General features: G+C 42.5%; 1 long non-coding RNA gene across 1 annotated transcript; it reads left to right on the forward strand.

Annotated features, from left to right (window-relative positions):
- The first annotated feature begins 205 nt into the window (after positions 1–205).
- Positions 206–13,922, forward strand: LOC135345742 (uncharacterized). The gene is made up of 9 exons (XR_010397867.1): positions 206–1,226; positions 1,527–1,621; positions 3,522–3,586; positions 3,867–3,953; positions 4,525–6,840; positions 6,892–7,011; positions 8,397–8,784; positions 8,846–8,971; positions 9,030–13,922. It is a non-coding gene; the product is annotated as an uncharacterized LOC135345742 (long non-coding RNA).
- The last annotated feature ends 309 nt before the right edge of the window (positions 13,923–14,231 follow it).

Genomic DNA, 14,231 nt, shown 5'->3' on the forward strand with positions numbered 1-14,231 from the left:
GCTAAAAGGAAGGTTTAGAACACCGTTTTTAGAACTAAAAAAGATAAGTAGCTGCACAAAATTTTTACACACAAAACATATTAAAAATCGTGGGCGTGGCTGCATTAATAATTGAAGGTCCCAGTCCTTAATATACCTGAGTTGTCACAACATCTATAGATAAGATTTGATGTTACTTAAATATCTACACATCTACACATCTACACCACACATCCTCCGCAATGCTCAAAATTGCTAGTTTTTAGTGCCGTTTCGGTTAGGGAGAGATTTTAGGTCTAAAAATTACAGGGAGTAAGCTTGAATAAATTGAATAAATTGTCTAACTTAAAATTTTTCCAAAAATACTTTAGTTCCAGAGATATTGATGTTACGTACATTTTTTTACGATCACCCCCATTATCTCCTAAAATTATTTCCCACTAAAACAACTTTTGGGGAAATATTTTTGAATCATGTTGTAGCTTATTCTTTTAACCTATACAATGGTATCAGCACAATTTCTTAGAAATGTTCCAATCTTGAGATAGTACAACTACTCACCAATTTTTGTATTCTACTCTCTAGACTGGTCTACTCTCTAGACTGGATGCACTGTAGCTATTATTAAGACATTGCGTTACATTGTAAGTGTCTCTTTACCTTGACTATGACAATGCTATTCACTTTCTAATGGCACAGATAGGTAGCAACAGATAGGTAGCAACTACTGTGGAGTGCTAGCTAGGAGAGCAAGTTTTGGTCGTATATTCTTTTCAGGTATTGTAATACTATACCTTGCATGTGTACCTATTGGGTCATTGATTATACACGTTTAGTTACAACTTAAACTATTACAATAATGATCTTTACCCTTCAAATTGTAGCATGCAACTCAAGAGTATTTTTACGTTTGAGCTGCGCCGAGCAGACGCTCCAAATGAATCTGGTGAGCGTGTCTGGTGAGCGTGTCAAGAGTGACGGCTTGCCGGATCCAGCATAACTGTACGTGTATGCACACGCTGCATATCTGTCTATCAGTCTCTACATACCTGCCTTTCTACTCATTGCATGCTCGGAACGCCCCAATAATTACTGTGCTATTCACTCATGACCCTTTACCTGTTTGTGTCTTTAACTGAATTTTGACTACTCTGATGTATCGGTGTGGCTGATGTATCGGTGTGGAGGAGACTCTCTGTGGGGGGGCCACTCCAGAGGCAGGCCGGCCAACGCCGAGCATGAATCTGGTGAGATATTTTTAGTCTGACAGTTTGTTGGGCTTAGCGGCGGGTCGCGGGTACTCTGTCTCTACACGTACTCTGTCTCTACACACCTGCGTGCTACATGTGTGTGTGTGCTATATGTAAAAAATTTGCTTTTGGGACTCGTGATCCTTTACCTGGTGCCTCTCCCTATGCGTCATTATTACGTACATGTACTGTTCAGTACCCTCGTCATAGCTAGAGCGCTACATCCTTTAATTAAGTGACTTTAATTAAGTGACTAATTGTGGTGAATGATTCTCCATTAAACTATCACCCTCACAGATGTGTCTGTGTGGAGGAGATACAACGCTCTCTGTTGGGCCACTTCTTTGAGCTGATCCATCCAGAGTCAGGCCAACGCCGAGCAGATGAATATGGTTAGTTTGTCGAGAGTGATGGTGATGGGGTTGCGTTTTAAATAGCAAGTACAGTGTAACCAATCCCTCTGTAGCGGCCACCCTCAGGGGCGTTTCTAGAGATTGAAGCAGGAGGGTGCTCAAGAGTACAGAAAAAATGGGGCGCGCATAGCGAGCGCAATTTTACGCCCCCGCATTTATTTCGGCGCATCTTTCATACATCCAGCTCCAGCTCCTCCCCCGGCTCCTCCCCCATGCAGCCTTGCAGCAAAAAAGTACAGCACACTGCCCAAGAAAAGAGCGGCTCCTACTATTCTTCCATTCTAGTTCTGTTACTATGATACTAGACAAAGCTATTCTCTTCTAGAGCTTCTCTCTTCCATTCTAGTTCTGTTACTATGATACTAGACAAAGCATCTAGCTACAGTAATTTTTATGTTATTACATGTGTATATTCTTGTAAATGACAATACAATGTATAATGTTGTAGTTTGTAGCCGAGAGCAATCGGTACTATAGCTCATAGTTTCCTGCTAAATAACACTCAAATGGATCTAATACATGCATAGCGTGATAATAAGACATAATTATGAGTCAGTCATCTTGTAGGATCTCCATGCACTATTCTCCTGGGGTACATCCTATAGCAAACTGGTCAATCACTGCAATGGGGGTGTCCAGTCATTCTAGTGCTTCTCAGTATCTCTCAGTGGAGCAAGAGGTGACTGGGAGAGTGCAGAGGATCTTGATCAGCTATTATGCATTACATAACAACAAGAGTATATGATAGAGGAGAGAGTATCGAACGTAGGCATACTGTACATCAGATGTATGCGGAGAGTAACGTGACTTCCTGTATCTGTCACAAGCTTGGAATTTGCACACTGACCAATCCAAGTTTGGGTGATGTCATCTATCAAGAAAATAGATTACATCACCCACACTTGGATGATTACCTTGGATGATTACTCTCTCTCTATCATAAACTCTATCATAAACTCTTGATTAGAATGGCAATACTGATTGCGCATGCTCAATTGGGCGTGGTCATGACTTGTAATCGAGATAGAGTGTGCACAGTTAGCTAGCTAGCTACTGAGTGATAGGATTAGTTTCATAGTTGTCTGGGGGTGCTCAAGCCCCCAAAGTCCCCCATTGTACACGCCACTGACCCTTGGGGAACAACATTTTGGCCTAGGGGTGGCTTTGGTTGTTTTGTACACAAACTGTTCATTTGGGACCTGGGTGCCTGGCCATTTGTCGCTTCAGGGGTGGCCGGTTCCACTGTACTTATTCTGTCCACGTGCACGCACACACCGCATGCCATAACCAGCTCGTTTCTGGAGTGGCCTCACAGCCATAACTCGAGAACGAAGCATTATTTTGCATTATTTTGCATGACTAGAAGCCTATAATTATAAACTCTTACTTGCACTTCATTGATCCTTGAGCACCTGTAGCACCAAACACACTACCGTATACCTCGCTTGTGCATACGCACCGAGGCATAATTACGTGGTATGTCAGAAATTTGCTTTGGGGCTCATGACCCTTCCTGTTTGTGCTAAGTGAGTAATGATTCTCCGTTAAACTATCCTCTCTTTGGGGCCACTCCAGAAACGAGCGTGAATCTAGTGAGGGTGACAGTTTCTTGGGCTTGCATTTTAAATATCGGTGTACTTATTCATAGCACCTTTATTCTACTCGCCCAAAATAATAGTTACGTGTGTGTGTGTGTGTGCTACTGTGTTCAGGCCACTCCTACTCCCTGTGCGTATCTGGCTGCTGTCTCGTACACACATGTAGATCCTGTTACGTTACGTACATGCATGTATGAACCTCTCTAAAGTGCTACAGAATGTCATTGTTACTGATTGTGATTACGATTACGATTCTCCATCTCTCTTTCTAACCCTCACAGATGTATCGGTGTATCTCTGTGGGGCCACTCCAGAGGCAGGCCGGCCAACGCCGAGCATGAATCTGGTGAGATATTTTTAGTCTGGGGCTTAGCGGGTTATATAGCGGGTCGCGGGTACTCGGATGCTTATTATTATAGCAAAACTACATCTGTCTCTACTTACGTGTGTGTGTGTGTGTGTGTGTGCTTTTGGGACTCGTGATGGCTTACACACATTATTATGTACATGTACTGTTCAGTACTCTCGTCATAGCTAGAGCGCTACATGCAGAATGCCTTTAATTGAAGTGACTAATATTGTGATGAATGATTCTCCTATCCCCCATTAAACTATCCCCCTCACAGATGTGTCGGTGTGGAGGAGATACAACGCTCTCCACTTCTTTGAGCTGATCCATCCAGAGTCAGGCCAACGCCGAGCAGATGAATATGGTTAGTTTGTCGAGAGTGATGGGCTTGCGTTTTAAATAGCCAGCTGTCGTAGTTAGGTCTTTAGATAGCTCGTTTAAGCACTCCGTTCTGCAAGCATTATACGTAGCTTGGTAGCTTGGTATTGTAACGATGAGTCCCTAGAATATGTAATTCTGGAGCTTCAATTGTGCTTTGTACTCTTTCCCCAACTTTCCCCAACTTCTGCTTTGCTTCTTCTGCTGTTAGGTAGAAAGCAGGATCACCGGCAACTGCAGAGTGGTCATGCCAAATCTTGAAATAACGTGTGCTCTTCAGCCTGTATAATTAATGTGTATTACTGTCCTTAGCAACAGTAATTTTAAATTGCCGTTTGTATGTACTGTGTCTTACTGTCCTTAGCAACTCTATGTAAAGTAATTTTAAATTGCGTTGTATGTAAAGTAATTTTAAATTGCGTTGTATGTAAAGTGATCTTAAATTGCGTTGTATGTACTGTGTGTTACTGTCCTTAGGAACTCTATGTTTTTCAAGATTAAAAATTATGACTGTGTATTACTCATGTTTCTCAATTATCCTCACCAACTCCGTGTAGAAAGAGGAAAGAGGAAGACATAGGAACAGACTGGTACACCATAGTGCTCCTCTCCCGCACAACTTCCTGGTGCTTGTGGTGCTTGTGGTTGACTCCACACGTTTCACTGGCGTTCATGAAGGCTGGGACAGCAGTACCATATCCAGCTCCTCCTTCTCAAGCTCGGAACAGTCTCGTCAAGAATCTGTCACTTGCATCTCGCTGAATTTTGACACACAAGCTCTACCGCAGGTACACCCAACCCATCTCATATGGCACTCGACGATGCTGAGGTGCGTGTCGACGTTGCTGAGGGGCGTGTGGTGGCACTTGACGATGCTGAGGTGCGTGTGGAGGAGTTGTATGTGGATGTGGAGGAGATGTGGAGGAGTTGTATGGCCATTTGAGTCTGAATAAGTTGTTATAATGATGTTTTTGTTAACATAATAGCAAAACTTACTCTCAGGAGGCGTGGGACTGTCGGGGGGTGATGGTGACATGGGACCATCTGAAGAGAAGATATGGAGTATAGGTAGCTGTTAGTGTTTATATTTTTGTTAACTGTTAAGTAACCTCTAGAGAAGTGAATGCTCTCCTCCAAATCCTCCACTGTTGAGGCCTCATCTTCACTAAAACCTTCTAATTCCTCGGCCTCGAAGGTGACACCGGGTGCGGGTGCTGTGAAGTAGTCAAGGGCTACTTCTTGGGTCATTCAGTGCAGTTGCTGCACGCTGTGCTCTGGACATCTCTTAGCTCTTGAAGAATAAAGATGCGAGTGCACCTGCAAGGTTTTGCCTGCGCAGAGTCTGCGCATGGGGAAATCCCTTCACGGATTCCGTAAATTAGTACCAAATTAGTAAGCTAGTGAGGTAGCTCTCTTTAAACTGTGGTCATGTGAATGTCCCTCAAAGTGTGTGGGGGAAGATGGCTGAAGTGTTCACTACACTGGGTCAGGAGATGCTCGGCAGGTACAGGAAGGTCTCCGCTTCAAGCTGGTGCAAAAAAATGTGTTGATTGCAGAACCTTTGTGGCCTAAAGGTTAATTTAATTAGTGCCGCATTAAGGGGGTTTTCCTAGGCCCAGTCACAAATGTTTTACTCGATCAACTAGCTATGGTCAACTTAAGTAGAGTGTCATTGACCCAAGCTCCGCCTTCACTAATAATTGCACCCACGCACGTGATAAACATTCCAGAGCGATGACGTCGCGCACATGAATTTTAATCCTTAATACCCATACAAAGACACACACATACACCCGCGCGGGCACACATACAGACGGGCACACATACAGACACGCACGCACGCACATAAAGATACACACACATAAAGATACACACACACACCACTTACTGTACGTTCCAAGTGTACGTTCGAAGTAGGTAGTAGGTAGTTGGCTTAGCTTTTGAAGTAGGTAGTTGGCTTACCTATTTAGCTTTCGAAGTAGCTTAGCTATTTAGCTTTCGAAGTAGGTAGCTATAATAGCTTTCGAAGTAGGTAGTTGGCTTAGCTTTCGAAATAGGAAGTTGGCTTGGCTTTCGAAGTAGGTAGTTGGTGACCTTTAAACTCTAAACGGAATGAAACGGAATGTATTCATTCCAATAAATGCCCATTGCCATGGTGTGCTGTGTCAGCATGCAGTGCTCCAAAGTATGTTAATATCCTTAGCAAACTCTTGAAGTCTTGCAAGATGTTGCGTAGCCGAGTTGAGTAGGAAAGGTAAGGAACTGTAGTTACAAATTTTCCCCACAAAAGTAGCCTTACATCATAATTTATAATTTATAGTATCTAACATGAATCTGCTGTGCTTGTATAAATGTTATAAATCGCTGTGTTGTTATAAATCGCTCAACCAGGTATAGGTATAGTCAGCCGCCGTTCTTTGGAACCACCGTCTGAGCACTCTTGTCATGAACACATTTGATTGTCATTACGTCTGTCAAAACCAATGGAATGTACTATAATCGCGATCTTAATTTACACGTTTGATAAGTTAATGCGCAAAGCGTCAAGCAGCAATATCTTCTCTACAAACTCTGCTATAGACTGTCCTGATCTCTGTGCTGATGGATTTGCTGATGGATTTCTGTTTGGCTAGCTCTGTTGCCAAAGGACTCAGGAGGACCCTATACAATCCTAGTGTTTCTCATATTGTTCCAGTGCTGAGAAGTTTTATGAATGATTTGTTCAACCAAGAAGATGCTGTACCTCACAACTATGTGTGTAGGAAGTGCCTCAGATCCTTGGAGTCGTATGTGAAAATTAAGAAATGTGAAAATTAATAGGCAAGAAGCTACTGTAGTCTGGCTCACAAGAGAGAGTACAGATTGTCAGCCTGGTAAGAAACATGTAGTAGCTTTTTATGCTTTACTAGGACATTTTGTTTTAGGCTCAGCCCAGGAAACGTAGAAGTGACGGTGGCTCACTACTGGCTAAGCGCAGAAGGATTGATACCCCAATGCGTGGCATGCTTGATTGTATGCACCCTCAAGTCAGTCCTCTTGTCTCGGTAAGAGTATAAATATATGTAACAGGGCCTAGGAAAACCCCCCTTAACGCGGCACTAATTAAATTAGAAATGAAAAACATGGGCAAAGGGCAAAAAATTTTTTTTTTCACAGGTGCTAACTTCAACCCTTCCTCTACCTACCTGTAAAAATTTGGGTCTCTACGAAGCTTTAAACAGGTCAAGCGCGGAGGTTGAAGAAACTCACCGAACGTTCATTTTTTATAATGAAATTTACTGTCTACGTGAGGGGAAATACCCTGGGAATTTCCCTATCATTGTTAATTATTTTTAAAGATGACAACTTGTACAGGACTATTTCATCAGCCCAGTACTTACAATCATCAAGAGGAGCCAGGTATATTATAGCTCTTCTTAACAAACATAATTTAGCAACAGAAATAGATTAGAAAGAGCAGCTATCTAGCTAGCTAGCTTGGCGTAGATCCACTCTTGTTTCTTTAGATGTACGTATCCCGTGCCACTTGTCCTCATAAACACTCCATAACCTACAGATAAGTAGTAAGTTAAGATAGACACAATATCAATGTCACTTACATTCTAGCCAATAGACTAGCGTTTCTCAGGCCTCCGACACTCACCACCACCTGGGGGAACCATCAATATAAATGTTATACGACAATTCCACGCAGTTTCCTGGGCCCTCCATGATGTGATCACCCACCCGATCAGGCCTGTTACTACTAAGCACAATGGCGGAAAGCTTCTTATAAGGCTACTAATAAGTTGGATCAAGCCTTAGATCGATACGGGCGAATACTAAGTGAAAGACTACCTATAATAGATCACTTAGGCTTCCTTTAAGCTGTATGAAGGACAGAGACACTTTCTGTAGGCTCCATACAAGTGAGGGATCTTTTATAAGACTGATACATTACACAGATAATAAGTACAAGCTTATAACAAGACATGAGAGCTTACCATTTGACCCTCTTTATTTCTTCGAAGATCCTTCCTAGGTGCCAAGCAATCCAGCTACATAGCTATACTAGCTAGCTAGAGAGTCTTAAAACGCCTAGCCTTCATCTAACTAACTTGTCTTCTCCAGAACATCTTTTACGAAGCTTTATGAGTATACGGAAGTGCCCGGAAGGCAATAATTGAACTTCAATTATTCATGACGTTTGAGCGTTTTACTCAAGAGGGCGTTGCAATACCTTCGTAGCGTTCCCTCGAACATATCTCCGGATAGAAAATAGCTAGGAGGTCGATCTTGGTATCATTTTGAAGCTTAGAGAACGCTTTATCCGATTCAACAATAAAAATAAACTCGGGTACACCCGCGTTAAGGGGTGTTTTCCTAGGCCCTGTCACATATATATGCCATACTACATGTAAGGTTATGATTGCGATTCGTTATTTTTTAGGTCGGCAAGTGTGTTAACCGTAAAGTGAATGTACATCGTCTTACTCACTCACTTAAGCGTCTTGGGCGTAGTGTTGGGCGAAGAGACAGAGCCTCTATTGCAAGGCAGGTGGTTGCAGACTGCAAGCGACAGTTCCTCTGATTGGCAAAGCAATGGCACGAGAAATGTTGGCCTTGCGTTTTGAAGACACAATGTTGAAGAATTCTGAGCCATCTACCACTTGACCTGTCTTAGGTCGAGCAGATCAAAGAAGGGTCCTCGCAGAGTGAACACGGATGCAATTGTTGGTTTATGCTGTGGTCTGTTGGCAAGGGCAAGAAGTCAAAAGCTGAATCTCGTTCAGCGACTCATTTCTGTCCTATTGTATGGAGGTCATGCTAGTAAACAGGTAAGTTCACTGTCATCATAAAAATAATGATGGGCAAATGTTTATTTTATGTGAATTGTAGGTATATTCCCGACTCCAAAAGTGCCTGTCTCACAAAGCTACCTTAGCATTTGTCAATGTGCTTGGCAAGAACTTTGACGAGAAAGTCCAGTCATGGAAGCATGATGTCGAGTCAAGAAAACTCCAGGTAGGTGTCCAGAGTGCACAAGTAGTTATTAATTTGAACATGCTTATATTCACTGCAGATTAATCAACCACCTGTCACTAGCCTTGACCTTGTGACCACGACCAGCAGTGGTGATTGTAGCACTGTGTCCTCACCCCAATCTACTCAGGGAACGCAGGGAACTCAGGGACCCCAATCTACCCAGGGAACTCAATCTACTCGGGTACAACTTCTCTATATGACTCAAACAACAGCCAGCAGTAACACATCAAAGTTATCAGTAGAGCACATAGTCAATGAGGTATTTGGACTACAGCCTTCTCTGAAAGCTCTCCTAAAACCTACAAGCTCGTTTTGGACAACATTGATAAAACTGTCAAGCCCAACGATATGAGAATGGACAATCAGACAAAGTCATTACATTATGTGCACAAGTACGCTGTTTTAGATCAAATCAACTTGTCATCTTTTGATGATAAACCATGTCGCCCTGATATTGGCAATGTACGTCTTGAGTCAATGTTACCATCGAAGCAAGATAGTGAAGCGATTCGACAGAATATGACAACCCTTGTTGCACGTGTGCTGATTAAGAACTTTCCATTTCTGAAATCGTTTGCTCGCTGTCTTGGGCGCCACATTTCTCACCGCTTCTCTGCTTAGATGTCTGCACAAATACAGTGGTCAAGATGGCTGTAGTGCAGAAATTTCCTGATAGGTTTAGCACTATACTGCTGTAGAAAGCATTGCTCTAGTTCTCTCATTGGTAGCCCAACAGCAAGAGAAAACTCAAGGAAGAGAATCAAGGACACCAGCGGCCATGGAGTTTCGCCACAAGCTCGTCCAGTAGCTAAGCTTGCCTTAGGTAACCTGGGTAGAAGACTGACGTTCTCCTCGCTAGGTCAATGTACTAGGTCAATGCTCAATGCGCAAACCACTTGAATAATTATGTGCTAATAGATACACCGTGTTCTTTCTACTCCACATAATTATATATACGTAACACTTAATATCAGGTATATATACTGCATGTTCATCATGACAAGACTATGTCCCCAGTGGTAATACCAATGAAAAGGGAGGGCATTTTCGAATCAGTTTTTATTGTTGAATCGGATAGAGCGTCCCAAGATCGACCTCCTAACTACTTTCTTTCCGGAGATATGAAGGTATTGCAACGCCCTGCCCTCTTGAGTATATGACGCTCAAACGTCAAGAATAATTGAAGTGCCTTCCGGGTTCTGGAGAAGACAACTAGGCGTTCTAGGACTCGGCTAGTATAGCTATGTAGCTGGATTGCTTGGCACCTAGGAAGGATCGACAAAGACTCGAATGGTAAGCTCTCATGTCTGTAAAAAGTCTTATAAAACTTCACACAGTAAGATCTATTAGTGAAGGTCAACACTACACTGTAAAAAATGAGTGAGCGGTGGGTACACGTCGCATATAGCACGCCTTTTTGGAAAAGTGTGCTATATGCGACGGTGCTCACCGCACTTCATTTTTTCCATTTTTTACAGTGTAGGCGTTTATCTACTCCTCTTAACAGAGTGTGAATTCATCTGGGCACAGCAGAGAATTCTAGAAGCACTGTGCATGTGCACAACCTTGTGCCCTGCACATCTCCCTAATACCAGGAGCACTAAAATAATACTCTCTGCTAAATACCCTCAGTTGTTTAGTAAATACCCTCAGTTGACCCTCCTCAGTTGTTTAGTAAATACCCTCAGTTGTTTAGTAAAATTAATACCCTCAGTTATTTACTAAATATCCTTAGTCCTTTGCTAAATACTCTCAGTTGTTTACTAAATACCTTTGCTAAATACCCTCAGACATTTACTAGATACCCTCAGTTGTTTAGTAAATACCCTCAGTCCTTAAAATCCCTCAGACATTTACTAAATATACCCTCAGTTGTTTAGTAAACCCTTTGCTAAATACCCACCAAATACTCGACACACCATAAAATATTGATGACAAAAACACAAGGTTTTGGTGGTATTTACTAGAGTATTTGGTAAACAACTGAAGAGAGAACTGACTGAGGGTATCAACTGAACGGCACCCCATAAAATGCTGACGACAAAAACACAAGGACTAAACATTTGAGAGTATTTGGTAAACAACTGAGGGTAAGCAAACAACTGAGGGAATTTAGTAAATGTCTGAGGGTATTGAGGGTATTTACTAAACAACTGAGGGTATTTAGTAAAATAATGTCTGACGGTATTTAGCAAAGGACTGAGGGTATTTAGTAAATGTCTGTATTTACTAAACGGTATTTAGTAAAATATAATGTCTGAGGGTATTTAGCAAAGGACTGAGGGTATTTAGTATTTAGTAAGGGTATTTAGCAAAGGACTGAGCAAATGACAGAGTATTAGGGAGGCACAAGGTTGTGCGCATGCACAGTGTGCACGACTTCTTCTAGAATTCTGTAGCTAGAGCTAGAGCTCTACTATGCCCAGATGAATTCACACTCAAACGCCTAGTGTTGACCTTGACTCGCTAAGAGAATACCCTCAGTCCTCAGTCTGAATGCCCTAAAGTACTCTCAGTCATTCACTAAATGCCCTCAGTCGTTTGCCTCAGTTGTTTGCCCAGTCGTTTGCTAAATACCGTCAGTTGTTTAGTAAATACCCACAGACATTTACTTTAGTAAACCCTCAGTTGTGTACTAAATACCACCAAAACTAAATACCACCAAAACCTTGTGTTTTTTTATTTTGACACAAACGGCACCTACCCCTGTTGGTTCAAGCTCAGGTTGCAGAAGAATAAGGCACACACTAGTAGAGAGAAGTGGTGAATGTAGACCAATAAGAAAATAATAGTACTATACTGGTACTAGCAGCTAGCAGCCTGCCATGTAAGTATAATTATATACCCCCATGCATGTGCCCCAACATTGCGTACAATACCATTCTTACCCATTCTTTATGTGGTATTATAGCTTTAGCAATAATAATAATATTCAGAACTGAACAAAACTTAACATACAGTAATCATATATAGATGTTAACTGCCCGTACGTGATCTAGTCATAATCGGGCTTCGATCGTGATCATCCGGGGTATCGACAGATTGCGTATCAGGGTTCACTGTCAGGTGAGTTCGGTTTCGACGGATCACTCCGGTTGGGGTGGTCACCAGGTATGATCTCGGGGTGTCCGCATGAGCAGTAACTTGTCCTGGTGCCTGAGTACCAGATGTTGTCACCCAGACTTGGGTATCATTGGGAATGTCAGCAAGTGGTCTTGCACCGTGGCGTGAATCGTAGTTCGATTTCTGTTTCTGTTTTAACTCTGCGTTTGCAACTCGGAAGTCTTCCAGATGTGGCCATTGTGGAGTAAGAGTTCCAATTGTTTGGGGAATGTTAGACCGGAGTCGTCTTCCCATCAGTAGTTCCGCTGGCGATAATCCACACCAGGGTAGTGGAGTTGTCCGATACATCAGTAGTGACAAGTATGGATCAGTTGAACCTTTTAACAACTTCTTGGCTGTCTGGACGGCTCTTTCAGCATGACCGTTGCTTTGTGGGAAATGAGGGCTACTTGTAGTATGCTTGAAGTTATACTCCTTCGCAAAATCACGAAATTCCTGTGATGAATATTGGGGACCATTGTCGCTGAGGACCTCTTCTGGTATGCCATATCTAGCAAAAATCGACTTGAGGGCGGAGATGATGCTTGACGAAGTTGTAGTCGTCAACTTTATTACTTCTGGATATCTTGAGAAGTAATCGGTTGCCACAATGTAGATAGTCCCCTTGAGTGTGAACAGGTCCGTCCCTATCTTTTGCCAGGGGAAGTCAGGAAGAGCTGTCGGCATTAGGGGCTCCTTCCGAGGTGTGCTCTCTTTGACACAATGTGAACAGGTCTTCACCAACCTTTCGATTTGGCTGGATATTCCTGGCCACCATACTGAGATCCTGGCTCTCAGTCTACATCTCTCGATGCCTTGATGTCCTGCATGTACGTAGCTTGATCAAAGTCTGTTGTTGCATTGATGCTGATGCTGGTACGACTATCCGGCTCCCATGTAGCAGGAGGTTGTCATGTAAAGTGAAGTCTCCTTGGTTTTCCCAGTAGGGTGCAAGTGCCTCATCTACTTTATTCTTGGTAGGCCAGCCCGTACGGCAGTACTTGATCACAAGCGAGCACAGGGGGTCTAAGACTTAGTTGCTATGTATGGTTCTATGGTGTGACAAAAAGATTGATAGTGACCAAGAGCAGCCATCTCGAAAGCGAAAGAGTACCTCTACGCCGTCAGAAGGAGCTACTTCAAAACTGTCAAAAACAGAAGAAAGCGATGAATTGCTGGAAATCATGGGCAAACTTAATTAGGCACTTACACTGATCCTCAGCTGAGGCTATGGGGGAAATTTATTCAGTCAAAGCGGCATGAAAGCTTTGATAAACCTTCGAATATACCCCTAATACGGATATACCCCTAATAACTGGTTGTACTGACACACTGGTTGTACTGACACACGAAAGGCAAATAAGAGAGACTCAGTTGGGTGGGGAAGTTGTGGCAGGTGCTGCCGCTGCTATTGTTAGCGCACTCAAGGGATCACCTAAGAAACCCAGTAGTGTGCCGGTGTCCATGACCTACTCACCAAATAATCAGGCGAATTTAAGACGTAAAAATTTAGAGGATCTACGCACACTTCACAGTCTGTATGAAGAATTTGAATGATACTGAATACAGTGAGCAGAAGGCAAGCATTTTGTCATCGCTACGTGAACTTAATCCCTCAAAACCCTAAACAGTTCATGATGTAAAATAATAATAATAATAATAATTTTGTTACATTCAATATCCAGAATGATCAATCCAGTTGACACAATCTTCTGAAGTTACTGCAGTGAAGCCGCACAAAATATTTGTCTCTAAATCATATCCACTTAAAATGTTCTCATTGGTCTTCATAACGTATTCTTCTATTGGACGTATTCTTCTATTGGGTTTAAATAAGTACACAAGTACACCTAGTTGTTCTAGTCCTTTGACAGATCTGCATGGTGTATTGAAGCATTGTCCATTACAAGCACACTTCGTGGATTTACTCCATCAAAAGGAAGAAGTTTACTGCTTAGTTCCACTTAAAAGCATTCAGCATTAACTCCTCCCTCAAAGATTAGAGTGCCAATAACACCCATTGCAGCAATTACTGACAATCGCTTTCCTCTATGTAGATGACTAACAGCTTGGCACGGTTGACCTCTTAAGCTATAACCATACTTGCGCAAGGTATCTCGACAATCGAAACCACTTT

This window comes from Halichondria panicea, chromosome 12, assembly GCF_963675165.1.
Source record: "Halichondria panicea chromosome 12, odHalPani1.1, whole genome shotgun sequence".
Lineage (NCBI taxonomy): Eukaryota > Metazoa > Porifera > Demospongiae > Suberitida > Halichondriidae > Halichondria > Halichondria panicea.